This window comes from Myotis myotis, unplaced genomic scaffold (genome assembly GCF_014108235.1).
Source record: "Myotis myotis isolate mMyoMyo1 unplaced genomic scaffold, mMyoMyo1.p scaffold_m19_p_15, whole genome shotgun sequence".
Classification (NCBI taxonomy): domain Eukaryota; kingdom Metazoa; phylum Chordata; class Mammalia; order Chiroptera; family Vespertilionidae; genus Myotis; species Myotis myotis.
The window spans coordinates 10,001,469-10,015,823 of record NW_023416319.1 but is presented as its reverse complement, the minus strand read 5'-3'; the positions used below and the strand labels follow the sequence as shown (position 1 = coordinate 10,015,823).

General features: G+C 41.8%; 1 protein-coding gene across 1 annotated transcript in view; it reads right to left on the bottom strand.

The window, feature by feature from the left end:
• Positions 1-14,355, bottom strand: part of GPAM (glycerol-3-phosphate acyltransferase, mitochondrial) — a 110,398-nt gene that overhangs the window by 82,487 nt on the left and 13,556 nt on the right. The window lies entirely within an intron of this gene.

Here is a 14,355-nt window from a genome sequence, read left to right as displayed (position 1 = left end):
TCATCCTAACCCCAGCCAAGCCAGCCACAGCTCAGTCATCACTCAAGGCCCAGCTCCACCTGCACATCCAATAAATTGTAGTCAGCACAACAGTAGAATCAGCCAGGAGGCCAGCTTCACTATTAGAAATGGTGATCTCTAAGCAGTGCCTTGCATGCATATGGGACTTTGTAGTTTTGAAAATGCTTTCACAACCTCTCCCTGTCTGTCTGTCTCTCTACTTAGTAGCAAGAGATGTCACAAAATGGATAGTTGATAGATAGATAGATAGATAAATAGATAGATAGATAGATAGATAGATAGATAGATAGATAGATAGATAGATTTTGCATAATATCTTATATGTAATTACATACTTTGATATACAACTTCTAAATGTATGCCTCTCCTCTAGCCCTCATGACAACCTTAGAAGGAGCTTGGTGGAAATGAATAGTCAGAGAAGTAAAGCCATTTGCCCAAGGTTGCAGTGTGGTAAGGGCAGAACCAGAACTGGATAGGAAGGGGAGTGTATCTAAGTCCTCAAGCCCAAGCCCTCTGTTTCTCCAAGGAAAGACGATATTGTGCTGAGGTTATCTTGGAGTGTGTCCAGAGCTGCAAATGGCTTTCCTGTCAATTTTAACCATCTTGAAGTCCACTGTAAATGATCAATTTTCATAGCTTTTAAACCCAACTATAAGAGAACAGAGTTGTTTCAAACCAGAATTTGAAATGATGTAAATAGTCTAAGATACCTAACTAGTTAAGGTCGTAGGATACAAAGGTCAGGGCACAAACTCACAGAACTTTCTATTTGCAATACTTGAAAAAAATTTCAAGCCTGACTATGTATATCCTGAGTCACTCAAAATAAATTACTGGGCTACTCTGTTTTATTTTCTTTCAAAAGAAAAAAAATCGCCCGGCTGGCGTGGCTCAGTGGTTGAGCATTGACCTGTGAACCACCAGGTCATGGTTCTATTCCTGGTCAGGGCACATGCCCAGGTTGTAGGCTCAATCCCCAGTGTGGGCCATACAGGAGGAAGCCAATCAATGATTCTCTATCATCATTGATGTTTCTCTCTCTCTCTCTCCCTTTCCCTTTCTATCTGAAATCAATAAAAATACTTTTTTAAAAGAAAAAATTCATTGCTCTATATTCTCCCATAAAGGATCTCAAGTTGTACATACATGAGCACCATTCTGGATGGTCCCAAAGTATCAATAGTGTTATTTGGACCAACCTACTGGCTCACTGGGTCACTACCAGATAAAGCCCTTTGACTGTAAATTGTTAATGAGTTGGGGAAATATTTAGTGACCACAAAAATCACTAAATCAATTGACTCTGTAAAGACAGCCTATGAAGATAAAAGCAAATGGCAACAAAACCAGAAAGATATTTCATCTGTGTCCCAATAGTACAGGTGAAAGGTGGCGGGGGTGGACCTAAATTTATCCTGCCAGCTTAGGCCCTACGTATTCTTCTGCTTTGATCTATTTCCCAACACATGAGCAGACACAGGCTACTGAGACAGAGTTGGTGGGTAAATGATCCCTTCAGATGAGATGTAAATGCAAAGTTGGTGCCATAAAGACAGCACCTTGAGACTCTTGAAGCACCCAGACTCTTGCTGGGGAGTCCCTAGTCTACCCAGCAGAAGCCCTACAGGCTCAGATGAAAGGTGTGTTTCAAATGAAGGGAAATGAACCCCATAGAAGAAGCAGCCAGAGAAATCTAAATATTTGAGAAAAGGTGATGAGATAATAGCAATAGCTACCACATATTGAGCACTTGCTAGCTGCCTAGTACTTCATTTGCCTTTCCTCATTTAGCCGTTTTTTTCTTTCTTTTTACCTCATTTAGTCTTTACAACAACCCTTGGAGGCAGGTGTTGGCATTACCACCTTTTTCCAAATAAGAAAAGTGGGCGAAAGAGAGGTTAAGTATCCATAGACACACTGCTGGTCTGTCTCACTTTCCTGCTCCAGCTCCTAACAATCACATATGCCCTTCCACCACTATGCCCTGTCCCCATCATTACTGAAGCAATGACACTATACTTCTCAGCACTCACTGTATTTTCTGATGAGATATTGGTGATATTAAGAAATACTATTTTTTAATATTTGTAATGAAGTGTGTCAACCTTGGGAAACTCTGCATAACTCAGTCTACCAATATTTTCCAAAAGACTAATGAGTGGTGTTATAAATCCTGCATGAATAAGAGATCCATTAAAGTATAAGATAACCAGTTTGTATCTGGAGGAAAGGAAGCCAATATTCTCTTATAGATGATCCATCTTGTATTCATCTTTTCACTTTCTAATCTCAGTAGATTAGACCAGGAATTGGTTCATGTATAGGCTGGTCAGCAACCATTGAGTTAGCTGGCCTGACAGAAGAGCTCTCTTAAGGTTGACCAGTAATCTACAGAGGGACACAGCAGACAACAGAGTGGGCAGAATGTCTGCTCTGGGCATGAGAAGCAAACACAGCAACACTGTGCCAAGATTAATTGCTTTTGGCCAGAGAATCACCCAAATCCCTGCCAGTTCAGACAGCCACTAATACATTTAGCCCAGGACACCAAGTTCTTCTGTCCCCCAGCTTTTAGTCAAAGCCACCTGAGACCTGAGACTTGCCTGCCTTGGTTCAGAAGGTCTGGCCCTTCTGAAATGTGTGTTTTCCCACTGAACACTATTCCCATGATCTGAGGCCTGCTCTTCAGATTTCAGCAGTGGAGATAGAAAGGGGAGAATGAGTCCTTTTACTGTTTGCTCATTTGATGTCTCTCCCCCCCACCCCGCCTCCCCCTGACCCCCCCCTATACACAGTCAGCTGCCATCAAAGAAACGCCTGCAGTCTGCAGCTCTTCTGCTGGGCCAGGGCCCAGGAGGTGGCCACCAGCGGGCACTTCTAATGCAGATGGGACACAGGGAGAACCTTGGAATGCTGCCAAAAAAAACCAAAACAGAGGTGGGAGTATGAGGTGGAAAAAAAAGGGGGCTGCTGAGAATCTCAACGCTGCAAAAAGCATTTCCTGGACTGTAGTGCAAAATAATACAGTGGGCGGGGGGACCTCAGCTCATCTATAACTCACCATTTCAATCTTCTATATGAACCACTGAGATTTTTTAAAATTTTATGTAAGTTACCCTTAATCACTCAGATCCCATTGTTCAACTAGGCTGCTGCTTTAAATCCCTTTCTTATAGATAGATAACCTGCTGCCACCATTGCGCATAAACAAGTTCTTCTGGGTAAACCACTGGATTGATTAAACAGAGCCCGTACACGAGTTCTGGAACCTTCTCTCACCCTCTCCCTGCCAACCAGCAGTGAAGAGGCTGGTGTTGGCATTCACTAAGGATGTGCAAAGGAGAGGATTCAAGAGCTGTATGGCATGTCCAAAGGCAATTTTTTCTATTCTCCCCTCCTCCCGTCCTGCCCTCTTGTCTCTCTCTTTCTCTCTGCAGAAACCAAAAAATTGTGGCTAAACCTAAAAATTTTCAGGGAGTAAGAGACCTAATGCTTGCTAGAATTCTATCAGGGAAGCAGTCATTCTTTAACAACCTGGAATCCATGTTTCTGAGCACAGCCTTCTCTAAGGCTTACACACATAATGTTAGGACACGCTGGGACTCAGTGTATACTCTCAACTTGTTTCCACATAATTCTCTAATCTCCAGTCTTGAAACCAAGCCATGGTCTTTGTTTTTTATTCATTAAGGAGTCGGTTAGCAAATATTTACTGAGCATTTATTAAAGAGATTCAGGCTGTGTATTGATAAGGTTAGAGTTGTGTTTTAGGAAGAGCCAGCAACCATCTGTCAATAATGTGCCTGATTGACTGAGGTCAAGGAACATAGCTTGAGGCTATTATAGCAGTTTAGTTAGGATGTTGTGAGGCCTGAATAGGAATGGTGACAGGGAAATACAGAACAATAGAACAGTGTAGGAAAGAGGTTAATAAGCAAATACAGTGTGGTGGCTTTAAAACCATACAACCATGGGTTAAATTCAAGCACCTGTCTTTACCCCAGCAAGTGACTTAATCTTCCCAAATTTCATTTTTCCAGTTTGTAAAATAAGAATAATAAGCCCACTGTCCAATAGCTAGATAGACAGACACATACACAATCTTGCAAAAGGTAGCTATATATATTTGATTGCTATCTGTTCACCAAAACCCATTTTCTCTATTCCCTGGGCAGACAGCTAAAGTTAAATATTGCCATATGACTGCGTTCTAGCCAATGAACTGTAAATAGAGATGATGTTGCCATTTTAGGCCTGGCCTTTTCAGATTCCCCCATACTCTTTCTTTATCTGTTGGTTTAATATGGAGACCTCTTAGGACTCAGAGGAGAATACAGACATAAGATGCAGGAAGCTCAACTCACTGGATAACCATAGGAAGACCACCTACTCCACAATTGGGAGTACCTGTTAGAAACATCACATGAGTAAGAATTGAATGTCTGTCATACTAACCCACTAAGATTTAGGGCTTTATATCTACTTTTCTATTCTTGCACAGAACCTGATATCATAATTCCTCAATAAATGACTTTTATGATTTTTTTGGTATTATAGGAAATACAAAGACCTACAAGTTCTAGTTTAAGAAGATAAGACATACATATAGCAGCACAAACTAGATGTCACGTCCATGTGCAGACAACAGAAGTTCAAAGTTTCCAGATGTAGGGAAATCAGAGACAGTGTGACATAGAGGTAGCTTTGAGTTTGTCTTTAAAGAATGAGTATAAATCATCTGGATATTGGAGACTCCATGTATTTATCAATATTTTAAAACTTCAGCAAGAGCCCGGCATCATCCAGTATCTATCCCCACCCTGTTCTGTAGGCTCTTACCCAATATTTCTTCATTGCTCATGCTTTCTACCAGTGATGTCCAATGCATTCTGGTTTCCATGCAATAGTCTTCAACCAGCTACAACCTTCTGGAATTACCTAATATCCACTCTTCATCCCCAGAATCCTTAGCCCAAGAGAGAAAGAACCTCCAGCTTACTACTATTTTTGATACCTTTCCCCTTGATTTCATCCCAGTCCTGGGTTTGTGGCTTTAAGAAAATGGCTGGTAAATGAGACTGTAATTATGCATGTGTATTGCTGCAGTATTATTCTTGCTCCTACAGCTATTGATCAATTAATCAATTTTCATTACCATTTTCCTCTGTATAAGCAAAGAGTTTCATTTCAGAAACCAAAAGACTGATCAATTCAAGGAAAGCATTTTGTTTTTAATCATTACCATGCAAAGAAAATGTACAACATAATGCACTACTCTAATTTCCTTCTACCAAACAATGAATTCTAGATGATATAATGGAAATTCTGCCATGATTTATAACTTGCTTTAATCAACACTCTTGTGTTTTAAGTTTTCCAAAAACAGTTGGGGTGCCTATTGTATATGAATAATAAAAACTACTTGTAACTTCCCAAGTTTTTCCAAAATGTTTAATGCCGACATTGTAATTCTCTAAGTTCAGAAATGCACAATGTATTCACTGAGACGCAAAGTAAACTGAAAACTGTCACATTATTCTGCCAGTTTATTAAACAAATGAGGCCCACATATGCAGGGTCCAGGAAAACAGAAAAATCGCACTATTCAGTATCTGCTACTTTGGTACATGAGATCCTTTGAAACTCATTTGTTCACAATGTCAAGCATGCATTTTGCAGAGTGAATGCTAATGGAGCTGCAGAATGTTGAAATCACTCTCTTCCCAGACCCCAGGACGCAATTTGGTTCTTAGAGCAAAGGGGAAATATTGGCAGGTACATATGCTGCAGTAATACAGAAACCCCTTTGATGCAATGTGGAAATGGCTCTCTCTTCAGAAACACTTAAACAGTGGTGCCTACAGGAGCTGCAGTAATTGCAACTAGTGGTGAAAACTAGTTTTGACTGCAAAGATCTGGATGAATTGTTGTAGGCGGCAGGAACAGCACCAGGTGCCTGACCCATGGAGTCAGACCAAACCTGGGTTCAGCAACCTTGGTACTTGGGTTCTGGCTAGGAAAGAATTCAGAGCAAGACCCAAAACTGTAGGAGAACATTTATGGGGTAAATTACAGAGGTAGAAAAAGTAATTCCTAGAAGAAATGGGCTTAGGAAACAAGTTATAGAGGTAAGGGAAGGGCCCTTGGAGCTTGGGAGTGAGGAAGCTAATGGTAACATGCCTAGGAGATGGGGATGGGAGGAGGAGAGGGGGAAAGGAAAAGGAAAAGCAAAGGGGAGAGCTACTGGGTCCTCTGTTCTCAGGGTTTTAAGGGCAGAGATTTTAAGGGGAGGTCCCAGGGAAAGATCTTAATAGAATATTCAATAGTTTTCTAGGTGTGTCCTTTCAGGGTTGTGGTCTCCACTGAATGATTAGCTGGCATCAGGGCAGAGAGTCACTATTCTATATAGCTGGTCCTGACAGCCATGGCTGGTTTTGTTGCTTACCTGGGCCTGGACCTGAAATACAGCTGAAGCCTAGATGTTATCTCTAGGGAGGAAATGTCAGGGGGTCCAAACCTCAAGACCAAAGAAATATGTTAAGGGAGGAAAAGTCACCCTGGGGGCAAGGTCTCACCCTACAATTGATTTGTCTATTGCTAGGCACCTGGGCCCCTTCCACCTTGTGACCTTCTGTACCTGGCCCATGGTCCTTGCTCTGCTCATGTCTATCTAATTGCCTATAGGACATTAGAGAAGGAAAATCAGAGAAGCACATTTTCAGGGCTTCAGAAGGAGTCTGACCAGGTCTCTATATGCCAACTGGTCAAAATCTAAATGATTTCACAAATAAATACAGAATAATACCCTTTGGCAGAGGCTAGTGCTTAAGGACAGTTGCATTGCAATTTGAAAAGTTCTTTGGTTTATTCCAAAAAACAACTCTGTGTCGTTCATCCATTCAGTAAATATTTTCTAAATCAACTGTGTGCTAGGTACTATGCTATAGCTAGGGATTGAATGCTAATAAAGGAAGGCTTCATGCAAATAAGTAAAGTCACACTATGATAAATGCTGTGTATAAATGCACAGTAATCCTGCCCTAGAAGCAGTGCAGTTGCTTGCACCACAAATAAATGGGTTTCAATTCATATGCTAATTCCAACTGATTCATAGTGTCTGTTCGGAGCACCATGTTGAGAATGCTTCTGAGGTCTTGTTTGAGATCAAAGGGGAAGAGTATTTTTTATTGTTGATGTCTGGCATGGATGCAGAAGGGGGAAGTGGCAGTATGTGTGACATATCAGATGTGCCTGGTCTCCATCAAGAGCATGTAGGCATTTGAGAACAACGTGAAGTGTGGTTATAATTGCACAGTTGCTAGATAGCAGTAGTGTTAAAGATAATTAGAGAGGATCTTTTCTTCTAGTGCTTCTTTCTTCTACCTATCTCTTGCTATCTGAGAACTGGCCAATACCTCAACAATAAATTGTCATGGACATGAAGAAAAATGAAACCTACTCCATCCCTGGCGTACTTACAAAGGCATCAGGCTTGGTTAGACTTTGGCTAGGAGTGAGAAAGAAGCTACAAGTGCCTCCTGGGTGAGAGAATGGGTTCCATGAAGCTCTGGAAAGAAAAATCAGTCAATCAAAACAGACACAGTCCTAGAGGGTAAGTCTGTGCCTTAGTTCTAGTTTCTATAAATCTAAGGGACAATTACTCTGATTTTACTTATAAATCTATAACTAAAGCAGCACTAGTTTGCCAAAGAGAAAGAAAACCCTGAATGGCATTGTCCACCAAACATGGAAGCTCTCAGGGCATAAAAATCAAACAGGAAAACTTGCTTGGGTGTCTAGGAAAAGAGCTTTGAAAAGAAAAGTATGTGGGGTTAGTGACTGTATCATCTCCATCCTACATCAGAGTCTCCTTAAGTGCCAAAATCCCTGCCTAAAATACTCTGTACGCACAATCACATGTGCATGTGTACACACAGGCACACATTCCATCAGCACTCACCTCAACTCCTTCTCATCTTTCAGGCCCCATCTTAAGTCTCTTCAAATAGATTTCTTTGATCAGGCTGTTGAAATTAGATGTCTTGTGGAAAGAGATTAACAAAAAATTGTATGCATATATGCATAACCCATGGACACACAGATAATAGTGTGGTGAAGACCTGAGACAGAGGGCAGGTGTTGACTTAAAAGGGACCAATGGAGGAGGGGGGGCGGGGGGGGGGCCATCTATAATACTTTCAACAATAAAAATTTTTTAAAAAGAAATTAGATGTCTTTTTCCTGTCCCATTATTCTTTATCTTTAAAGACTATTTGTGGCCTTCCTCAATATTCTTACATTTGCCCTAAATAGGTTGTATATATTACATACTAGAGGCCCGGTGCATGAAATTTATGCAGTGGGGAGGGGGAGGGGGAGTCCCTCAGCCTGGCCTGCGCCCTCTCACTGTCTGGGAGCCCCACGATCGATCTCCCTGCAGAGGGAGGCCCTGCCCACCCACCACAGCGCCATGGTCCAGGTAGCCTGGGCCTCCCTCTTTGGGGCAATAGATAATGGGCTCCATGATCGATCGCCCCAAAGAGGTAGGCCCTGCCCACCTGACCGGGGCTCTGCAATGCATTGCCCCTGCAGGGGGAGGTCCAGGCTACCCGCCGCAGCCTGCTGGTCGGTGACCTGGGCCTCCCTCTGCAGGGTGATCATGGGGTGATGGCCGGGCCGCTGCCCAATCGCATCACACCTGCCTTGGCTGGCCTCGCGCCAGTGGGTGTCATAGCGTGGCTGTCCGGATGGTCGTTCCACTGTTCAGCTGTTTGGTCGATTTGCACATTATGCTTTTATTATTGTAGATGATATTATAATAATATGCAATACATATGTATAATAATATATAATAATAATATATTATATATATATATTTGATTACTACTTGGTATATAACAGACATTCATTAAATATTTGGTGAACCAATGAATGAGCAAATGAATGAAAGAATAAATGAATGATACTCTGGGAAGTTTCAAGAACAGAACAAATTATTGCTTTAGACCAGCAATGAGATCTCTGATCTTGATATGAGGAGGAGCTATTTTTTATTCTCCAAACTTATGATGGGAGGTAAGCAGAGTGATGGGGAAACAGGCAAGGGTGGGGCTGATGGGTCCTTCTCTAGAGAAAGAGGGCAAGGCTTTATCCCTAATTAGTGATTAGCCAGTTAAAACCCAGGATCTGCTGGAGGGCTGTTGCTCTGACACGGGCAATCTGGTTTTCTGAAATTGGTGGCTACACGCTCTGGAAAGAATGAAAGAGGCAGACCTTCTTGTTCTGAATTTCTGATGCACTGTCAGCAGAGGGTCTTTCTCTCTTCTCAGTTCTCCCTTCTAAAGCGTATTTTCTATGAGGGGGACACTGCTTTCTCTGGAGAACTGTTAATTCCTGGAGGAATAAGCCATTGAAGCCTGCATGGGAACACCCACTCATTTGCAAATTGGCAAACAGACTCTCCCACAAAGAAGGCTTGATTCAGGGCATAGAGGAAACAATGAAGTCCATTTAACAAAGCCAACATTTAATGAACCCAAAACAATGCGCTTCAAAAAATAAGTTCATAGAGCAGCGTTTTGAGCTTCAATGCAGGCCTTATTTGCTTTATTTTGAAAACACCATCTGTTCACTCAGTAAGAATTTACTGGTTTGTTTGTCATCATAATTTTTCACCTACATAATTTCTGAGCAATGAATGAAAATGTTGACTGGAATTTTGCAAACGATAACCTTTCTGTGTCTGGGCCAGCTTTCACAAATCATACAGGACCTGCCAATAGCATAGGTAGTTTCTATGGCCTGGCAATTCGCAAAAGAAAGATACAGGAGAGACAAGCTCACCTTTCAGATGAGTCTGCCATAAAACCCCTTTTATGTGGCTCTTTCAAGATCCTGTGAAAACCTTCCCATCAGTTTTGTTCCTGTGTCTTATGGGGAAATAGCAATGGGCTTCCCAGGGAGATGTTGCTTTGGGATCTCTCCCAGTGGCCCCTCTCCCCCTTCATCTTCATCTCAGGAAGGGGGAAGAGTGGGGATGGGGTCAGAGAGTGGAATGGTGGGTAATTACCAGGAAAAAAATAGGAGCCTCCTACCTTTTATCAGAGCAAGTATCAAATACTGTTTGGCCCAAGCACATTTTGTCCCATTCTGTTTCTTATGCAAATGCAACATCTAGAAACCAGCCTGCCACAAAAGTTGACTCTGCTTCCCGACTTCATTCAACTTGTCCTTGAAAGGAGTATCATGTACCTGATTGTTAGCTGGGTCCCCCCATCCAAGAAATTGTAGGCGAGATTTTATCATTATCAGGCTTCTCTAGAAATCAAAAGCACCTGTTCTTTGTTAAGGTGGGCTTCTAAAGAGAGAAATAGTCCCATTAGCAAACACCCAGAGTTCATACGGGAACACTATTAACATCTCCAGCCCAAGAATACCAATCTCAAACGAATCAACTTTAAGACACTTGTATTAAGCACTTACCTGTGCCCGGCACCATGCTAAGAAATTTTCATCTATTATTCCTTCAGGTCCTTGCAACAGCATAAGGGATAGGAAGCCTGTTTTACAGATTCGAAAACTAAAGGCTTGGAAAGGTCTAGTTACTAGCTTAAGAATTGTGATGGAGCCACGATTTCATAATTCCAGAACCTGTGCTCTCGGTTACATATGACATAATTCAGCACCGATGACAATAATGTATACTATCTAGCAGGGACCTATTCCTTGTAGGCTCCCCTCTTTGGATTTCTCAAACAGAATGAAGCATAAAATGAAAGTTTTCCCTCATGCCCTGACCCATAGAGGAAAATAAGCCATGTCTATGCAAACTGATTTACAATAGCCCCCCTTATCCACGGTTTTTCCTTCCCCAAGGTTCCAGTTATCCACTCAACCACATTCCAAAAATATTAAAGAGAAAATCCCAGAAACAATCCATAAATTTTAAATTTCACACCATGTAAGTAGCATAACGGAATCTCATGCCATCCCACTCCGTCCCACCATTGACATGAAGCATCCCTTTGCCCAGCGTATCCACACTGCATACACTCCCCGCCCATTAGTCACTTAGCAGCCATCTAGGTTATTGGGTTGGCTGTCCTCATATTGCAGTGCTTGTGTTCAAGTCACCCTTATTCTACTTAATAATGGCCCTAAAGTGCAGGCATAGTGATGCTGGCAATTTGGATATGCTAAAGAGAAGCTGTAACGTGCTTACTTTAAATGGAAAGGTATGAAAAGATGAGAAAAAAAAACATAGTATATACTGTGTATTGTTCAGTACTAACCATGGTTTCGGGCATTCCCTGAGGATGCAGGAACATATCCCCTGCGGATAAGAGGAGACCACTGCATATTTAATATTCTGAGTAATACAGTGTTATAGATAATATTGTATGCTTTTAGGAAAGGGAAAAATTAAATCTCAGAGAAGCTTAGTAACTTGCCCCAAAACACACAGCTAGGAAGTGGTGGAGCTGGGCTTTTGATCCCAAGTCAACTACAGGGCTATCTGCCCAGTCTGACCCTAAACTGCCTCAAAGCATCTTGCAGGAGCCGATCAGACATCTCCACTGGGAGACAGGAAACACCTTTATTTTCACTGCAACCCCTTCCATGAGTGAATTCTGCCCTTCTAGGTCAGAGACAAGACCGTCCTGTTGACCTGCCTGGGCCAAGGCTGGCTGGAAAGAAGGACATATTGAAGATGCGTGAAAAGAATCTTCTTGAAATAGAAACATGTATCCCAACATACACAGAAGAGCAACACTAAATTATCGGTGATGAATAATCATTCATGTCGAATCAGAGGGGCATTTCTTATGCAACTAGGCTGTGTAGGCTGCTGTGCCTTGGCTTACTGGTTACTTCCTCTGTCAATCATGTTGATTCTTCCTTGTTCCCGCCTCTCCATCCCATGTTCTCTGCACAGACTTCCATCACTCTGTGCATTCCCCCACCCACCCAGTTCCTAGATCCACTGACTTGCCTGCGTCTTTCCAGAACCTAGTCCAGTGCCTGGTGTACTATAGAGGCTCAATAAATATCTTGTGTGTGTGCGTTGTTGTTTTAATGGAGGGAGGAAGAAGCTCAGAGATAGTGCTAAGACCTGGAAGAGAGAAACTCGGAGAATTCACACATATGTTTTTGCTCGGGGAGCAATGCCCCTAATGAACTATAGAGATCAGTATAAATTTCTGACATTTCCAGAATAAATTCGATCCTAGGTAACAAATAAATTAATATGTTCCTTCCTTCTTCCCTCTACAGACTATTGGGTCTTTATCCATAAAATATAGTAATTGTGTGTGTGTTATACACTATAGATATAACTCATGTTACATAAATCTACAATGGACATTTTGTGGTACTTTGAGGAAGAGAAAAAAACTGAGGAATGAATATACATGTTGCCAGAAATTATTAGTTGTCTTCATGTAAACTATTTATTTATCTAGTACTTTACAGTTTACAGGAGCCTCTCATTATTGCTCTCTCACCCTGTCAGGTGAGCCCCAGGTTACAGCCTCCACTTACAGAGAAGGAAACTGAGTCACAGAAATTTTTAGTAGCTTGCCATGTGGCCATTTCCTCAATCTTTACACACCGTCATGGTAAGACATACCATCAATTTAACCATAGGTTTTGAGGAAATATGAAAACTCTACCTCATTTGTATGCATATTACTTAGAAGACACATCCCAATGTTTCTGAGACATTAAATTACGCTGGCTTGGAGGGAAGGATGTGTATCTTAAAATAAAGGAAAGATAAGTAGCAAAACAATGACTTAACCCAGCCTTCTAACTAAGTCATGGTGTACAGATAATTCTTATTCTCAGCTACAGTATAAAGCCCTGCAAAGCAGGGTATTTTTCTATACTTTTTTAAAAAAACTTTTTAATTGATTTTTTTTTATTGAGAGGAAGGGAGAGGGAGAGGGAGAAAGAAACATCGATGTGAGAGTAATATATACATTGGCTGCCTCCTGCACCAGGACAGAGCCTGCAAATGAGGCACATGCCGGACGGGGAATCGAACCAGCAACCTTTTGGTGCATGGGATAATGCCCAACCAACTGATCTATATCGGCCAGGGCTCTTCACTTTTTACATCTTCCTCTCAAAAGGCTTAATGTAGTGGCTTCTGTACAATATGCTCTCAGTTGATTGATAAAACGGGCTGTTTCCTCTAAAAATAAAACAAACCCTGATTTTTCATTTTTAAATTTCTGGGTGCTAACATTCTCCAGGCGACATATTTGGAAATTTCCCAGGAGCAGCATTTTATCTGTTGTTTTTCGGTGGGACCTTGTTTGGTGACTAAGGATTGATCGTAAGATTGCCTTTCGAAGTTCCTTCTGTGTTATTGCTCTGGGAGTCTAAAAAAACTTGAGAAGCCTAGAGATCTACAACCAAAAGTTACATTTCAGGATGAAAATCTAGGGCAGCGGTTCTCAACCTGTGGGTCGTGACCCCTTTGGCAGTCGAACGACCCTTTCAAAGGGGTCGCCTAAAAAAATCCTGCATATCAGATATTTACATTACGATTCATAACAGTGGCAACATGACAGTTATGAAGTAGCAACGAAAATAATTTTATGGTTGGGTCACAACATGAGGAACTGTATTTAAAGGGCCAGAAGGTTGAGGACCACCGATCTAGGGGAACTTCAGGATGAAACTGTACAAGGTCAGAGCTTATTAAAAAATATTATAGAAAAAAGACGGTACCATTTGCATTTGCACAAACAGCCTGCTTTTTGTTTGTCAGGTTTAACACTGCTGAACTTGAGTCCTTTTAAGTTCAAAGTTTAGAGAGTTTACCTATAAAAAAAGAAAGAAAGCAAGATGCAAAGAATGAAAATTGTCACCTAAAACTGTGTAGAAATTAGGTTGCCTCCAATCCGTTATTTTTTTGTACAAGGGGGAAAATTTGTTTATTCCAATCATGGTGGAAGTGGTTTAAAAAAAAGTTTTTCAACCCTCTGAAGTAAAAGAAATTAGACTCAAGTGGCCGTAACTGAGCTTCCCATCGGATTATTGTGCAAGGTCCCCTTTATTCCCCCCGCGGTGGATAATGCGTGTTCATTGTGGTTTATCTGGAGCCGGTTTCTTTTACACCCTCAGCCTGTATAAAGTCGAGCTAGGACCGGGGCCGGAGAACTGGGCGGCATCTGGGAGGCAGCATCCACAGTCGGAAAGAATGAAACAGTCGGGAACATGAGCAACTCCATGTGTTATTGACGCTCCCCGCGGTATGAGCCCCACTTTTCGCCTCTCAGTGCAGACCCGGAACCATTAGAAAGAGGAGGGGACGGCATTACG